General features: G+C 43.2%; 1 long non-coding RNA gene across 1 annotated transcript; it reads left to right on the top strand.

The window, feature by feature from the left end:
• Positions 1–332: 332 nt before the first annotated feature.
• On the top strand, positions 333–15,855 carry LOC127639134 (uncharacterized). Its single transcript, XR_007969932.1, has 3 exons — positions 333–443; positions 6,744–7,021; positions 15,626–15,855. It is a non-coding gene; the product is annotated as an uncharacterized LOC127639134 (long non-coding RNA).
• Positions 15,856–19,836: the final 3,981 nt, after the last annotated feature.

The raw sequence follows: 19,836 nt of genomic DNA on the forward strand, positions 1-19,836 counted from the left end.
TGGAGATTAATGATTGGCAGCTGCCAAGCCACTCCCTAGCAACTAAACAGAGTACCCTAGCAACCCTTTAGCAGTAACTATATCTCTGCACCAGAAAATCAGAGAAACTTCTGGGTTGATTTATTTCAATCAGGATGGCAAGGACACTTCATTAGTATCACTAAGGTAACTGCCTAGCAACCAGATGGGGTTACCCTAGCAACCGAGTAACAAATCACATATCTCTGCATCAGAAAAACGTAGAGACTTCCGGGTTGACTTATTTCAATCAGGATGGCAAGGACACTTGATTACTATCACTATGATTACTGCCTAGCAACCAGATGGGGTTACCCTAGCAACCGAGTAACAAATCACATATCTCTGCACCAGAAAATAGTACTGACTTCCGGGTTGATTTATTTCACTCAGGATGGCAAGGACACTTCATTACTATCACTATGGTAACTGCCTAGCAACCAGATGGGGTTACCCTAGCAACCGAGTAACAAATCACATATCTCTGCATCAGAAAAACGTAGAGACTTCCGGGTTGACTTATTTCAATCAGGATGGCAAGGACACTTGATTACTATCACTATGATTACTGCCTAGCAACCACATGGGGTTACCCTAGCAACCGAGTAACAAATCACATATCTCTGCACCAGAAAATAGTACTGACTTCCGGGTTGATTTATTTCACTCAGGATGGCAAGGACACTTGATTACTATCACTATGGTAACTGCCTAGCAACCAGATGGGGTTACCCTAGCAACCGAGAAACACATCACATATCTCGGCACCAGAAAAGAGTACAGACTTCCAGGTTGATTTATTTCAACCAGGATGGCAAGGACACTTCATTAGTATCAATATGGTAACTGCCTAGCAACCACATGGGGTTACCCTAGCAACCGAGTAACAAATCACATATCTCTGCATCAGAAAAACGTAGATACTTCTGGGTTGACTTATTTCAATCAGGATGGCAAGGACACTTGATTACTATCACTATGGTAACTGCCTAGCAACCAGATGGGGTTACCCTAGCAACCAAATAACAAATCACATATCTCTGCATCAGAAAAACGTAGAGACTTCCGGGTTGACTTATTTCAATCAGGATGGCAAGGACACTTGATTACTATCACTATGATTACTGCCTAGCAACCAGATGGGGTTACCCTAGCAACCGAGTAACAAATCACATATCTCTGCACCACAAAATAGTACTGACTTCCGGGTTGATTTATTTCACTCAGGATGGCAAGGACACTTGATTACTATCACTATGGTAACTGCCTAGCAACCAGATGGGGTTACCCTAGCAACCGAGAAACACATCACATATCTCGGCACCAGAAAAGAGTACAGACTTCCAGGTTGATTTATTTCAACCAGGATGGCAAGGACACTTCATTAGTATCAATATGGTAACTGCCTAGCAACCACATGGGGTTACCCTAGCAACCGAGTAACAAATCACATATCTCTGCATCAGAAAACGTACATACTTCTGGGTTGACTTATTTCAATCAGGATGGCAAGGACACTTGATTACTATCACTATGGTAACTGCCTAGCAACCAGATGGGGTTACCCTAGCAACCGAGTAACAAATCACATATCTCTGCACCAGAAAATAGTACTGACTTCCGGGTTGATTTATTTCACTCAGGATCGCAAGGACACTTGATTACTATCACTATGGTAACTGCCTAGCAACCAGATGGGGTTACCCTAGCAACCGAGAAACAAATCACAGATCTCGGCACCAGAAAAGAGTACAGACTTCCGGGTTGATTTATTTCAACCAGGATGGCAAGGACACTTCATTAGTATCAATATGGTAACTGCCTAGCAACCAGATGGGGTTACCCTAGCAACCAATTAACAAATCACATATCTCTGCATCAGAAAAACGTAGAGACTTCTGGGTTGGTTTATTTCACTCAGGATGGCAAGGACACTTCATAAGTATCACTATGGTAACTTCCTAGCAACAAGGAGGGGTTACCCTAGCAACCAAATAACAAATCACATATCTCTGGATCAGAACATCGTAGAGACTTCCTGGTTGACTGATTTTACTCTGGATAGCAAGGAGACTTGATAAGTATCACTATGGTAACTGCCTAGCAACCACATGGGGTTACCCTAGCAACCGAGTAACAAATCACATATCTCTGCACCAGAAAATAGTACAGACTTCCGGGTTGACTTATTTCAATAAGGATGGCAAGGAGACTTCATTACTATCACTATGGTAACTGCCTAGCAACCAGATGGGTTTACCCTAGCAACCGAGTAACAAATCACATATCTCTGCATCAGAAAAACGTAGAGACTTCTGGGTTGATTTATTTATGACCATAATTTTTGTTCTTTTCAAGCATGCTATTTCACGAGTTTTGCCACGGCAAGCACCACTCACATTTTCTTCAGGAAATGTACCTATCTAGTTTCTATTGTTTATTTTTTTTATTTTTATTATTATTCTATCTCCATACAAAACTTCGCACCTAACTCGTCCCGCACCGTTTGGCGTAGACCCACGAATGAGGTGTCAAATCGAACGGCCTATTGAGGACACGTGTGCTATGACTTTTATAAGCTGATCGGGGTACGGTATTTGCCCCAGGGGCAAAAAAGCGGCCGAAAAATCCCATAGACTTAACATTGAGACAAACTTTGACGCGTCACAGCTCCGAGCGAGGATTTCGCAGAAACGTGTGATTTGCCACATTTGAAGAGGCTGGCAGGCTCTGTAAGAGCATACCTCAATATGGGGTAAAAGTTGCACCCCTGGGGGCAGGAGCTGCCCAAAAATGCCCCAATTGACTTATAATGGTGTAGGACGGCCCATGAAATGAAAAGGCATAGGGATTTGTATTGAACATAGCTCTGGATCACAGTGTCATAGAGACAATGGGGTGGGCTCATTTTACTCAGACGACCAATCAGTCTCTCAGGATCATTGTGAAGCTATCAAGCCACGCCCTAGCAACCATTAAGAGCACCTTAGCAACAAGTCCCATAGACTTCTATTGAAAGAGATCAAAGGGATATCTCCGGATAGAAGTGTCATAGAAACACAAGGGTGGTCTCGTTTGACTCGGGACAGCAAACAGCCAATCATGCATCACCTCAACACTTCCTAGCCCCTCCCTAGCAACCATTGTCGAGCACCTTAACAACCAAAATCCATAGAGGGATATCTTCCATTCTGAATGTCACAGAGGCATGGGAGTTGGTTTATATCATTCATACTGACAAGCAGCCTTTGGAGATTCATGATTGGCAGCTGCCAAGCCACTCCCTAGCAACTAAACAGAGTACCCTAGCAACCGCTTTAGCAGTAACTATATCTCTGCACCAGAAAATCAGAGAGACTTCTGGGTTGATTTATTTCAATCAGGATGGCAAGGACACTTGATTAGTATCACTATGGTAACTGCCTAGCAACCAGATGGGGTTACCCTAGCAACCGAGTAACAAATCACATATCTCTGCATCAGAAAAACGTAGAGACTTCCGGGTTGACTTATTTCAATCAGGATGGCAAGGACACTTCATTAGTATCACTATGGTAACTGCCTAGCAACCAGATGGGCTTACCCTAGCAACCGAGTAACAAATCACATATCTCTGCATCACAGAAACATAGTACTGACTTCCGGGTTGATTTATTTCACTCAGGATGGCAAGGACACTTCATTAGTATCACTATGGTAACTGCCTAGCAACCAGATGGGGTTACCCTAGCAACCGAGTAACAAATCACATATCTCTGCATCAGAAAAACGTAGAGACTTCCGGGTTGACTTATTTCAATCAGGATGGCAAGGACACTTGATTACTATCACTATGGTATACTGCCTAGCAACCAGATGGGGTTACCCTAGCAACCGAGTAACAAATCACATATCTCTGCACCAGAAAATAGTACTGACTTCCGGGTTGATTTATTTCACTCAGGATGGCAAGGACACTTGATTACTATCACTATGGTAACTGCCTAGCAACCAGATGGGGTTACCCTAGCAACCGAGAAACACATCACATATCTCGGCACCAGAAAAGAGTACAGACTTCCAGGTTGATTTATTTCAACCAGGATGGCAAGGACACTTCATTAGTATCACTATGGTAACTGCCTAGCAACCACATGGGGTTACCCTAGCAACCGAGTAACAAATCACATATCTCTGCATCAGAAAAACGTAGATACTTCTGGGTTGACTTATTTCAATCAGGATGGCAAGGACACTTGATTACTATCACTATGGTAACTGCCTAGCAACCAGATGGGGTTACCCTAGCAACCAAATAACAAATCACATATCTCTGCATCAGAAAAACGTAGAGACTTCCGGGTTGACTTATTTCAATCAGGATGGCAAGGACACTTGATTACTATCACTATGATTACTGCCTAGCAACCAGATGGGGTTACCCTAGCAACCGAGTAACAAATCACATATCTCTGCACCAGAAAATAGTACTGACTTCGGGTTGATTTATTTCACTCAGGATGGCAAGGACACTTGATTACTATCACTATGGTAACTGCCTAGCAACCAGATGGGGTTACCCTAGCAACCGAGAAACAAATCACATATCTCGGCACCAGAAAAGAGTACAGACTTCCAGGTTGATTTATTTCAACCAGGATGGCAAGGACACTTCATTAGTATCAATATGGTAACTGCCTAGCAACCACATGGGGTTACCCTAGCAACCGAGTAACAAATCACATATCTCTGCATCAGAAAAACGTACATACTTCTGGGTTGACTTATTTCAATCAGGATGGCAAGGACACTTGATTACTATCACTATGGTAACTGCCTAGCAACCAGATGGGGTTACCCTAGCAACCGAGTAACAAATCACATATCTCTGCACCAGAAAATAGTACTGACTTCCGGGTTGATTTATTTCACTCAGGATCGCAAGGACACTTGATTACTATCACTATGGTAACTGCCTAGCAACCAGATGGGGTTACCCTAGCAACCGAGAAACAAATCACAGATCTCTGCACCAGAAAAGAGTACAGACTTCCGGGTTGATTTATTTCAACTCAGGATGGCAAGGACACTTCATTAGTATCACTATGGTAACTGCCTAGCAACCAGATGGGGTTACCCTAGCAACCAAGTAACAAATCACATATCTCTGCATCAGAAAAACGTAGAGACTTCTGGGTTGGTTTATTTCACTCAGGATGGCAAGGACACTTCATAAGTATCACTATGGTAACTTCCTAGCAACAAGGAGGGGTTACCCTAGCAACCAAATAACAAATCACATATCTCTGGATCAGAACATCGTAGAGACTTCCTGGTTGACTGATTTTACTCTGGATAGCAAGGAGACTTGATAAGTATCACTATGGTAACTGCCTAGCAACCACATGGGGTTACCCTAGCAACCGAGTAACAAATCACATATCTCTGCACCAGAAAACAGTACAGACTTCCGGGTTGACTTATTTCACTCAGGATGGCAAGGAGACATGTCATTACTATCACTATGGTAACTGCCTAGCAACCACATGGGCTTACCCTAGCAACCGAGTAACAAATCACATATCTCTGCATCAGAAAATCGTAGAGACTTCTGGGTTGATTTATTTATGACCATAATTTTTGTTCTTTTCAAGCATGCTATTTCGACGAGTTTTGCCACGGCAAGCACCACTCACATTTTCTTCAGGAAATGTACCTATCTAGTTAGTGGTGCTTGCAAAGCATCACTATTGTAATCTCACATACTTATTTTTATTTTTATACTTTTTATTATTCTATCTCCGTACAAAACTTCGGCACCTAACTCGTCCCAGCACCGTTTGGCGTAGACCCACGAATGAGGTGTCAAATCGAACGGCCTATTGAGGACACGTGTGCTATGACTTTTATAAGCTGATCGGGGTACGGTAATTGCCCCAGGGGCAAAAAAGCGGCCGAAAAATCCCATAGACTTAACATTGCGACAAACTTTGACGCGTCACAGCTCCGAGCGAGGATTTCGCAGAAACGTGTGATTTGCCACATTTGAAGAGGCTGGCAGGCTCTGTAAGAGCATACCTCAAAATGGGGTAAAAGTTGCACCCTGGGGGCAGGAGCTGCCCAAAAATGCCCCAATTGACTTACAATGGTGTAGGACGGCCCATGAAATGAAATGGCATTGGGATTTGTATTCAACATAGCTCTGGATCACAGTGTCATAGAGACAATGGGGCGGGCTCATTTTACTCAGACGACCAATCAGTATCTCAGGATCATTTTGAATCTATCAAGCCACGCCCTAGCAACAATTTAGAGCACCTTAGCAACAAGTCCCATACACTTCTAATGAAAGACATCAAAGGGATATCTCCGGATAGAAGTTTCATAGAAACACAAGGGTGGTCTCGTTTCACTCGGGGCAGCAAACAGCCAATCATGAATCACCTCAACACTTCCTAGCCCCTCCCTAGCAACCATTGTCGAGCACCTTAGCAACCAAAATCCATAGAGGATATCTTCCATTCTGAATGTCACAGAGGCATGGGAGTTGGTTTATATCATTCATACTGACAAGCAGCCGTTGGAGATTAATGATTGGCAGCTGCCAAGCCACTCCCTAGCAACTAAACAGAGTACCCTAGCAACCCTTTAGCAGTAACTATATCTCTGCACCAGAAAATCAGAGAAACTTCTGGGTTGATTTATTTCAATCAGGATGGCAAGGACACTTCATTAGTATCACTAAGGTAACTGCCTAGCAACCAGATGGGGTTACCCTAGCAACCGAGTAACAAATCACATATCTCTGCATCAGAAAAACGTAGAGACTTCCGGGTTGACTTATTTCAATCAGGATGGCAAGGACACTTGATTACTATCACTATGATTACTGCCTAGCAACCAGATGGGGTTACCCTAGCAACCGAGTAACAAATCACATATCTCTGCACCAGAAAATAGTACTGACTTCCGGGTTGATTTATTTCACTCAGGATGGCAAGGACACTTCATTACTATCACTATGGTAACTGCCTAGCAACCAGATGGGGTTACCCTAGCAACCGAGTAACAAATCACATATCTCTGCATCAGAAAAACGTAGAGACTTCCGGGTTGACTTATTTCAATCAGGATGGCAAGGACACTTGATTACTATCACTATGATTACTGCCTAGCAACCACATGGGGTTACCCTAGCAACCGAGTAACAAATCACATATCTCTGCACCAGAAAATAGTACTGACTTCCGGGTTGATTTATTTCACTCAGGATGGCAAGGACACTTGATTACTATCACTATGGTAACTGCCTAGCAACCAGATGGGGTTACCCTAGCAACCGAGAAACACATCACATATCTCGGCACCAGAAAAGAGTACAGACTTCCAGGTTGATTTATTTCAACCAGGATGGCAAGGACACTTCATTAGTATCAATATGGTAACTGCCTAGCAACCACATGGGGTTACCCTAGCAACCGAGTAACAAATCACATATCTCTGCATCAGAAAAACGTAGATACTTCTGGGTTGACTTATTTCAATCAGGATGGCAAGGACACTTGATTACTATCACTATGGTAACTGCCTAGCAACCAGATGGGGTTACCCTAGCAACCAAATAACAAATCACATATCTCTGCATCAGAAAAACGTAGAGACTTCCGGGTTGACTTATTTCAATCAGGATGGCAAGGACACTTGATTACTATCACTATGATTACTGCCTAGCAACCAGATGGGGTTACCCTAGCAACCGAGTAACAAATCACATATCTCTGCACCACAAAATAGTACTGACTTCCGGGTTGATTTATTTCACTCAGGATGGCAAGGACACTTGATTACTATCACTATGGTAACTGCCTAGCAACCAGATGGGGTTACCCTAGCAACCGAGAAACACATCACATATCTCGGCACCAGAAAAGAGTACAGACTTCCAGGTTGATTTATTTCAACCAGGATGGCAAGGACACTTCATTAGTATCAATATGGTAACTGCCTAGCAACCACATGGGGTTACCCTAGCAACCGAGTAACAAATCACATATCTCTGCATCAGAAAAACGTACATACTTCTGGGTTGACTTATTTCAATCAGGATGGCAAGGACACTTGATTACTATCACTATGGTAACTGCCTAGCAACCAGATGGGGTTACCCTAGCAACCGAGTAACAAATCACATATCTCTGCACCAGAAAATAGTACTGACTTCCGGGTTGATTTATTTCACTCAGGATCGCAAGGACACTTGATTACTATCACTATGGTAACTGCCTAGCAACCAGATGGGGTTACCCTAGCAACCGAGAAACAAATCACAGATCTCGGCACCAGAAAAGAGTACAGACTTCCGGGTTGATTTATTTCAACCAGGATGGCAAGGACACTTCATTAGTATCAATATGGTAACTGCCTAGCAACCAGATGGGGTTACCCTAGCAACCAATTAACAAATCACATATCTCTGCATCAGAAAAACGTAGAGACTTCTGGGTTGGTTTATTTCACTCAGGATGGCAAGGACACTTCATAAGTATCACTATGGTAACTTCCTAGCAACAAGGAGGGGTTACCCTAGCAACCAAATAACAAATCACATATCTCTGGATCAGAACATCGTAGAGACTTCCTGGTTGACTGATTTTACTCTGGATAGCAAGGAGACTTGATAAGTATCACTATGGTAACTGCCTAGCAACCACATGGGGTTACCCTAGCAACCGAGTAACAAATCACATATCTCTGCACCAGAAAATAGTACAGACTTCCGGGTTGACTTATTTCAATAAGGATGGCAAGGAGACTTCATTACTATCACTATGGTAACTGCCTAGCAACCAGATGGGTTTACCCTAGCAACCGAGTAACAAATCACATATCTCTGCATCAGAAAAACGTAGAGACTTCTGGGTTGATTTATTTATGACCATAATTTTTGTTCTTTTCAAGCATGCTATTTCACGAGTTTTGCCACGGCAAGCACCACTCACATTTTCTTCAGGAAATGTACCTATCTAGTTAGTGGTGCTTGCAAAGCATCACTATTGTAATCTCACATACTTATTTTTATTTTTATACTTTTTATTATTCTATCTCCGTACAAAACTTCGGCACCTAACTCGTCCCGCACCGTTTGGCGTAGACCCACGTAATGAGGTGTCAAATCGAACGGCCTATTGAGGACACGTGTGCTATGACTTTTATAAGCGATCGGGTACGGTAATTGCCCCAGGGGCAAAAAAGCGGCCGAAAAATCCCATAGACTTAACATTGCGACAAACTTTGACGCGTCACAGCTCCGAGCGAGGATTTCGCAGAAACGTGTGATTTGCCACATTTGAAGAGGCTGGCAGGCTCTGTAAGAGCATACCTCAAAATGGGGTAAAAGTTGCACCCCTGGGGGCAGGAGCTGCCCAAAAATGCCCCAATTGACTTACAATGGTGTAGGACGGCCCATGAAATGAAATGGCATTGGGATTTGTATTCAACATAGCTCTGGATCACAGTGTCATAGAGACAATGGGGCGGGCTCATTTTACTCAGACGACCAATCAGTATCTCAGGATCATTTTGAATCTATCAAGCCACGCCCTAGCAACAATTTAGAGCACCTTAGCAACAAGTCCCATACACTTCTAATGAAAGACATCAAAGGGATATCTCCGGATAGAAGTTTCATAGAAACACAAGGGTGGTCTCGTTTCACTCGGGGCAGCAAACAGCCAATCATGAATCACCTCAACACTTCCTAGCCCCTCCCTAGCAACCATTGTCGAGCACCTTAGCAACCAAAATCCATAGAGGATATCTTCCATTCTGAATGTCACAGAGGCATGGGAGTTGGTTTATATCATTCATACTGACAAGCAGCCGTTGGAGATTAATGATTGGCAGCTGCCAAGCCACTCCCTAGCAACTAAACAGAGTACCCTAGCAACCCTTTAGCAGTAACTATATCTCTGCACCAGAAAATCAGAGAAACTTCTGGGTTGATTTATTTCAATCAGGATGGCAAGGACACTTCATTAGTATCACTAAGGTAACTGCCTAGCAACCAGATGGGGTTACCCTAGCAACCGAGTAACAAATCACATATCTCTGCATCAGAAAACGTAGAGACTTCCGGGTTGACTTATTTCAATCAGGATGGCAAGGACACTTGATTACTATCACTATGATTACTGCCTAGCAACCAGATGGGGTTACCCTAGCAACCGAGTAACAAATCACATATCTCTGCACCAGAAAATAGTACTGACTTCCGGGTTGATTTATTTCACTCAGGATGGCAAGGACACTTCATTACTATCACTATGGTAACTGCCTAGCAACCAGATGGGGTTACCCTAGCAACCGAGTAACAAATCACATATCTCTGCATCAGAAAAACGTAGAGACTTCCGGGTTGACTTATTTCAATCAGGATGGCAAGGACACTTGATTACTATCACTATGATTACTGCCTAGCAACCACATGGGGTTACCCTAGCAACCGAGTAACAAATCACATATCTCTGCACCAGAAAATAGTACTGACTTCCGGGTTGATTTATTTCACTCAGGATGGCAAGGACACTTGATTACTATCACTATGGTAACTGCCTAGCAACCAGATGGGGTTACCCTAGCAACCGAGAAACACATCACATATCTCGGCACCAGAAAAGAGTACAGACTTCCAGGTTGATTTATTTCAACCAGGATGGCAAGGACACTTCATTAGTATCAATATGGTAACTGCCTAGCAACCACATGGGGTTACCCTAGCAACCGAGTAACAAATCACATATCTCTGCATCAGAAAAACGTAGATACTTCTGGGTTGACTTATTTCAATCAGGATGGCAAGGACACTTGATTACTATCACTATGGTAACTGCCTAGCAACCAGATGGGGTTACCCTAGCAACCAAATAACAAATCACATATCTCTGCATCAGAAAACGTAGAGACTTCCGGGTTGACTTATTTCAATCAGGATGGCAAGGACACTTGATTACTATCACTATGATTACTGCCTAGCAACCAGATGGGGTTACCCTAGCAACCGAGTAACAAATCACATATCTCTGCACCACAAAATAGTACTGACTTCCGGGTTGATTTATTTCACTCAGGATGGCAAGGACACTTGATTACTATCACTATGGTAACTGCCTAGCAACCAGATGGGGTTACCCTAGCAACCGAGAAACACATCACATATCTCGGCACCAGAAAAGAGTACAGACTTCCAGGTTGATTTATTTCAACCAGGATGGCAAGGACACTTCATTAGTATCAATATGGTAACTGCCTAGCAACCACATGGGGTTACCCTAGCAACCGAGTAACAAATCACATATCTCTGCATCAGAAAAACGTACATACTTCTGGGTTGACTTATTTCAATCAGGATGGCAAGGACACTTGATTACTATCACTATGGTAACTGCCTAGCAACCAGATGGGGTTACCCTAGCAACCGAGTAACAAATCACATATCTCTGCACCAGAAAATAGTACTGACTTCCGGGTTGATTTATTTCACTCAGGATCGCAAGGACACTTGATTACTATCACTATGGTAACTGCCTAGCAACCAGATGGGGTTACCCTAGCAACCGAGAAACAAATCACAGATCTCGGCACCAGAAAAGAGTACAGACTTCCGGGTTGATTTATTTCAACCAGGATGGCAAGGACACTTCATTAGTATCAATATGGTAACTGCCTAGCAACCAGATGGGGTTACCCTAGCAACCAATTAACAAATCACATATCTCTGCATCAGAAAAACGTAGAGACTTCTGGGTTGGTTTATTTCACTCAGGATGGCAAGGACACTTCATAAGTATCACTATGGTAACTTCCTAGCAACAAGGAGGGGTTACCCTAGCAACCAAATAACAAATCACATATCTCTGGATCAGAACATCGTAGAGACTTCCTGGTTGACTGATTTTACTCTGGATAGCAAGGAGACTTGATAAGTATCACTATGGTAACTGCCTAGCAACCACATGGGGTTACCCTAGCAACCGAGTAACAAATCACATATCTCTGCACCAGAAAATAGTACAGACTTCCGGGTTGACTTATTTCAATAAGGATGGCAAGGAGACTTCATTACTATCACTATGGTAACTGCCTAGCAACCAGATGGGTTTACCCTAGCAACCGAGTAACAAATCACATATCTCTGCATCAGAAAAACGTAGAGACTTCTGGGTTGATTTATTTATGACCATAATTTTTGTTCTTTTCAAGCATGCTATTTCACGAGTTTTGCCACGGCAAGCACCACTCACATTTTCTTCAGGAAATGTACCTATCTAGTTATTTTTATTATATCTCTTAACAAAACTTCGGCACCTAACTCGTCCCGCACCGTTTGGCGTAGACCCACGAATGAGGTGTCAAATCGAACGGCCTATTGAGGACACGTGTGCTATGACTTTTATAAGCGATCGGGGGTACGGTATTTGCCCCAGGGGCAAAAAAGCGGCCGAAAAATCCCATAGACTTAACATTGAGACAAACTTTGACGCGTCACAGCTCCAAGCGAGGATTTCGTAGAAACGTGTGATTTGCCACATTTGAAGAGGCTGGCAGGCTCTGTAAGAGCATACCTCAATATGGGGTAAAAGTTGCACCCCTGGGGGCAGGAGCTGCCCAAAAATGCCCCAATTGACTTATAATGGTGTAGGACGGCCCATGAAATGAAAAGGCATAGGGATTTGTATTGAACATAGCTCTGGATCACAGTGTCATAGAGACGAGGGGTGGGCTCATTTTACTCAGACGACCAATCAGTCTCTCAGGATCATTGTGAAGCTATCAAGCCACGCCCTAGCAACCATTAAGAGCACCTTAGCAACAAGTCCCATAGACTTCTATTGAAACAGATCAAAGGGATATCTCCGGATAGAAGTGTCATAGAAACACAAGGGTGGTCTCGTTTGACTCGGGACAGCAAACAGCCAATCATGCATCAAATCAACACTTCCTAGCCCCTCCCTAGCAACCATTGTCGAGCACCTTAACAACCAAAATCCATAGAGGGATATCTTCCATTCTGAATGTCACAGAGGCATGGGAGTTGGTTTATATCATTCATACTGACAAGCAGCCTTTGGAGATTCATGATTGGCAGCTGCCAAGCCACTCCCTAGCAACTAAACAGAGTACCCTAGCAACCGTTTAGCAGTAACTATATCTCTGCACCAGAAAATCAGAGAGACTTCTGGGTTGATTTATTTCAATCAGGATGGCAAGGAGACTTGATTAGTATCACTATGGTAACTGCCTAGCAACCAGATGGGGTTACCCTAGCAACCGAGTAACAAATCACATATCTCTGCATCAGAAAAACGTAGAGACTTCCGGGTTGACTTATTTCAATCAGGATGGCAAGGACACTTCATTAGTATCACTATGGTAACTGCCTAGCAACCAGATGGGCTTACCCTAGCAACCGAGTAACAAATCACATATCTCTGCATCACAAAAACATAGAGACTTCGGGTTGACTTATTTCAATCAGGATGGCAAGGACACTTCATTAGTATCACTATGGTAACTGCCTAGCAACCAGATGGGGTTACCCTAGCAACCGAGTAACAAATCACATATCTCTGCACCAGAAAATAGTACAGACTTCCGGGTTGATTTATTTCACTCAGGATGGCAAGGACACTTGATTACTATCACTATGGTAACTGCCTAGCAACCAGATGGGGTTACCCTAGCAACCGAGTAACAAATCACATATCTCTGCACCAGAAAATAGTACAGACTTCCGGGTTGATTTATTTCAACTCAGGATGGCAAGGACACTTCATTACTATCACTATGGTAACTGCCTAGCAACCAGATGGGGTTACCCTAGCAACCGAGTAACAAATCACATATCTCTGCACCAGAAAACAGTAGAGACTTCCGGGTTGACTTATTTCACTCAGGATGGCAAGGACACTTCATTAGTATCACTATGGTAACTGCCTAGCAACCATATGGGGTTACCCTAGCAACCAAGTAACAAATCACATATCTCTGCATCAGAAAAACGTAGAGACTTCTGGGTTGGTTTATTTCAATCAGGATGGCAAGGACACTTGATTATGTATCACTATGGTAACTGCCTAGCAACAAGGAGGGGTTACCCTAGCAACCAAGTAACAAATCACATATCTCTGCACCAGAAAATCGTAGAGACTTCTGGGTTGATTTATTTTAATCAGGATGGCAAGGAGACTTGATTAGTATCACTATGGTAACTGCCTAGCAACCAGATGGGGTTACCCTAGCAACCGAGTAACAAATCACATATCTCTGCACCAGAAAACAGTACAGACTTCTGGGTTGACTTATTTCACTCAGGATGGAAAGGAGCCATGTATTGTATTACCTTGGTAACTGCATAGCAACCACATGGGCTTACCCTAGCAACCGAGTAACAAATCACATATTTCTGCACCAGAAAATCGTACAGACTTCTGGGTTGATTTATTTATGACCATAATTTTTGTTCTTTTCAAGTTACAGCATGCTGTTTGACGAGTTTTGCCACGGCAAGCACCACTCACATTTTCTTCAGGAAATGTACCTATCTAGTTATTAGTGGTGCTTGCAAAGCATCACTATTGTAATCTCACATACTTATTTTTATTTTTATACTTTTTATTATTCTATCTCCGTACAAAACTTCGGCACCTAACTCGTCCCGCACCGTTTGGCGTAGACCCACGAATGAGGTGTCAAATCGAACGGCCTATTGAGGACACGTGTGCTATGACTTTTATAAGCTGATCGGGGTACGGTAATTGCCCCAGGGGCAAAAAAGCGCCGAAAAATCCCATAGACTTAACATTGCGACAAACTTTGACGCGTCACAGCTCCGAGCGAGGATTTCGCAGAAACGTGTGATTTGCCACATTTGAAGAGGCTGGCAGGCTCTGTAAGAGCATACCTCAAAATGGGGTAAAAGTTGCACCCCTGGGGGCAGGAGCTGCCCAAAAATGCCCCAATTGACTTACAATGGTGTAGGACGGCCCATGAAATGAAATGGCATTGGGATTTGTATTCAACATAGCTCTGGATCACAGTGTCATAGAGACAATGGGGTGGGCTCATTTTACTCAGACGACCAATCAGTATCTCAGGATCATTTTGAATCTATCAAGCCACGCCCTAGCAACAATTTAGAGCACCTTAGCAACAAGTCCCATACACTTCTAATGAAAGACATCAAAGGGATATCTCCGGATAGAAGTTTCATAGAAACACAAGGGTGGTCTCGTTTCACTCGGGGCAGCAAACAGCCAATCATGAATCACCTCAACACTTCCTAGCCCCTCCCTAGCAACCATTGTCGAGCACCTTAGCAACCAAAATCCATAGAGGATATCTTCCATTCTGAATGTCACAGAGGCATGGGAGTTGGTTTATATCATTCATACTGACAAGCAGCCGTTGGAGATTAATGATTGGCAGCTGCCAAGCCACTCCCTAGCAACTAAACAGAGTACCCTAGCAACCCTTTAGCAGTAACTATATCTCTGCACCAGAAAATCAGAGAAACTTCTGGGTTGATTTATTTCAATCAGGATGGCAAGGACACTTCATTAGTATCACTAAGGTAACTGCCTAGCAACCAGATGGGGTTACCCTAGCAACCGAGTAACAAATCACATATCTCTGCATCAGAAAAACGTAGAGACTTCCGGGTTGACTTATTTCAATCAGGATGGCAAGGACACTTGATTACTATCACTATGATTACTGCCTAGCAACCAGATGGGGTTACCCTAGCAACCGAGTAACAAATCACATATCTCTGCACCAGAAAATAGTACTGACTTCCGGGTTGATTTATTTCACTCAGGATGGCAAGGACACTTCATTACTATCACTATGGTAACTGCCTAGCAACCAGATGGGGTTACCCTAGCAACCGAGTAACAAATCACATATCTCTGCATCAGAAAAACGTAGAGACTTCCGGGTTGACTTATTTCAATCAGGATGGCAAGGACACTTGATTACTATCACTATGATTACTGCCTAGCAACCACATGGGGTTACCCTAGCAACCGAGTAACAAATCACATATCTCTGCACCAGAAAATAGTACTGACTTCCGGGTTGATTTATTTCACTCAGGATGGCAAGGACACTTGATTACTATCACTATGGTAACTGCCTAGCAACCAGATGGGGTTACCCTAGCAACCGAGAAACACATCACATATCTCGGCACCAGAAAAGAGTACAGACTTCCAGGTTGATTTATTTCAACCAGGATGGCAAGGACACTTCATTAGTATCAATATGGTAACTGCCTAGCAACCACATGGGGTTACCCTAGCAACCGAGTAACAAATCACATATCTCTGCATCAGAAAACGTAGATACTTCTGGGTTGACTTATTTCAATCAGGATGGCAAGGACACTTGATTACTATCACTATGGTAACTGCCTAGCAACCAGATGGGGTTACCCTAGCAACCAAATAACAAATCACATATCTCTGCATCAGAAAAACGTAGAGACTTCCGGGTTGACTTATTTCAATCAGGATGGCAAGGACACTTGATTACTATCACTATGATTACTGCCTAGCAACCAGATGGGGTTACCCTAGCAACCGAGTAACAAATCACATATCTCTGCACCACAAAATAGTACTGACTTCCGGGTTGATTTATTTCACTCAGGATGGCAAGGACACTTGATTACTATCACTATGGTAACTGCCTAGCAACCAGATGGGGTTACCCTAGCAACCGAGAAACACATCACATATCTCGGCACCAGAAAAGAGTACAGACTTCCAGGTTGATTTATTTCAACCAGGATGGCAAGGACACTTCATTAGTATCAATATGGTAACTGCCTAGCAACCACATGGGGTTACCCTAGCAACCGAGTAACAAATCACATATCTCTGCATCAGAAAAACGTACATACTTCTGGGTTGACTTATTTCAATCAGGATGGCAAGGACACTTGATTACTATCACTATGGTAACTGCCTAGCAACCAGATGGGGTTACCCTAGCAACCGAGTAACAAATCACATATCTCTGCACCAGAAAATAGTACTGACTTCCGGGTTGATTTATTTCACTCAGGATCGCAAGGACACTTGATTACTATCACTATGGTAACTGCCTAGCAACCAGATGGGGTTACCCTAGCAACCGAGAAACAAATCACAGATCTCGCACCAGAAAAGAGTACAGACTTCCGGGTTGATTTATTTCAACCAGGATGGCAAGGACACTTCATTAGTATCAATATGGTAACTGCCTAGCAACCAGATGGGGTTACCCTAGCAACCAATTAACAAATCACATATCTCTGCATCAGAAAAACGTAGAGACTTCTGGGTTGGTTTATTTCACTCAGGATGGCAAGGACACTTCATAAGTATCACTATGGTAACTTCCTAGCAACAAGGAGGGGTTACCCTAGCAACCAAATAACAAATCACATATCTCTGGATCAGAACATCGTAGAGACTTCCTGGTTGACTGATTTTACTCTGGATAGCAAGGAGACTTGATAAGTATCACTATGGTAACTGCCTAGCAACCACATGGGGTTACCCTAGCAACCGAGTAACAAATCACATATCTCTGCACCAGAAAATAGTACAGACTTCCGGGTTGACTTATTTCAATAAGGATGGCAAGGAGACTTCATTACTATCACTATGGTAACTGCCTAGCAACCAGATGGGTTTACCCTAGCAACCGAGTAACAAATCACATATCTCTGCATCAGAAAAACGTAGAGACTTCTGGGTTGATTTATTTATGACCATAATTTTTGTTCTTTTCAAGCATGCTATTTCACGAGTTTTGCCACGGCAAGCACCACTCACATTTTCTTCAGGAAATGTACCTATCTAGTTTTATTTTTATTTTTATTTTATATCTCTTAACAAAACTTCGGCACCTAACTCGTCCCGCACCGCTTGGCGTAGACCCACGAATGAGGTGTCAAATCGAACGGCCTATTGAGGACACGTGTGCTATGACTTTTATAAGCTTATCGGGGTACGGTATTTGCCCCAGGGGCAAAAAAGCGGCCGAAAAATCCCATAGACTTAACATTGAGACAAACTTTGACGCGTCACAGCTCCGAGCGTAGGATTTCAGTAGAAACGCGTGATTTGCCACATTTGAAGAGGCTGGCAGGCTCTGTAAGAGCATACCTCAATATGGGGTAAAAGTTGCACCCCTGGGGGGCAGGAGCTGCCCAAAAATGCCCCAATTGACTTATAATGGTGTAGGACGGCCCATGAAATGAAATGGCATTGGGATTTGTATTGAACATAGCTCTGGATCACAGTGTCATAGAGACAATGGGGTGGGCTCATTTTACTCAGACGACCAATCAGTCTCTCAGGATCATTGTGAAGCTATCAAGCCACGCCCTAGCAACCATTTAGAGCACCTTAGCAACAAGTCCCATAGACTTCTAATGAAAGAGATCAAAGGGATATCTCCGGATAGAAGTGTCATAGAAACACAAGGGTGGTCTCGCTTGACTCGGGACAGCAAACAGCCAATCATGAATCACCTCAACACTTCCTAGCCCCTCCCGAGCAACCATTGTCGAGCACCTTAGCAACAAAAATCCATAGAGGGATATCTTCCATTCTGAATGTCACAGAGGCATGGGAGTTGGTTTATATCATTCATACTGACAAGCAGCCTTTGGAGATTCATGATTGGCAGCTGCCAAGCCACGCCCTAGCAACTAAACAGAGTAGCCTAGCAACCGTTTAGCAGTAACTATATCTCTGCACCAGAAAATCAGAGAGACTTCTGGGTTGATTTATTTCAATCAGGATGGCAAGGAGACTTCATTAGTATCACTATGGTAACTGCCTAGCAACCAGATGGGGTTACCCTAGCAACCGAGTAACAAATCACATATCTCTGCATCAGAAAAACGTAGATACTTCCGGGTTGACTTATTTCAATCAGGATGGCAAGGACACTTGATTACTATCACTATGGTAACTGCCTAGCAACCAGATGGGCTTACCCTAGCAACCGAGTAACAAATCACATATCTCTGCACCAGAAAATAGTAGAGACTTCCGGGTTGACTTATTTCAATCAGGATGGCAAGGACACTTCATTACTATCACTATGGTAACTGCCTAGCAACCAGATGGGGTTACCCTAGCAACCGAGTAACAAATCACATATCTCTGCATCAGAAAAACGTAGAGACTTCCGGGTTGACTTATTTCAATCAGGATGGCAAGGACACTTGATTACTATCACTATGATTACTGCCTAGCAACCAGATGGGGTTACCCTAGCAACCGAGTAACAAATCACATATCTCTGCACCAGAAAATAGTACTGACTTCCGGGTTGATTTATTTCACTCAGGATGGCAAGGACACTTGATTACTATCACTATGGTAACTGCCTAGCAACCAGATGGGGTTACCCTAGCAACCGAGAAACAAATCACATATCTCGGCACCAGAAAAGAGTACAGACTTCCAGGTTGATTTATTTCAACCAGGATGGCAAGGACACTTCATTAGTATCAATATGGTAACTGCCTAGCAACCACATGGGGTTACCCTAGCAACCGAGTAACAAATCACATATCTCTGCATCAGAAAAACGTAGATACTTCTGGGTTGACTTATTTCAATCAGGATGGCAAGGACACTTGATTACTATCACTATGGTAACTGCCTAGCAACCAGATGGGCATTATCTCTAGCAACCAGTAACAAATCACATATCTCTGCACCAGAAAACGTGACTGACTATCTAGCAATACGTAACTGAATCCGTGAAGTATTAACA

The sequence above is a fragment of the Xyrauchen texanus genome, chromosome 47 (assembly GCF_025860055.1).
Source record: "Xyrauchen texanus isolate HMW12.3.18 chromosome 47, RBS_HiC_50CHRs, whole genome shotgun sequence".
Taxonomy (NCBI): domain Eukaryota; kingdom Metazoa; phylum Chordata; class Actinopteri; order Cypriniformes; family Catostomidae; genus Xyrauchen; species Xyrauchen texanus.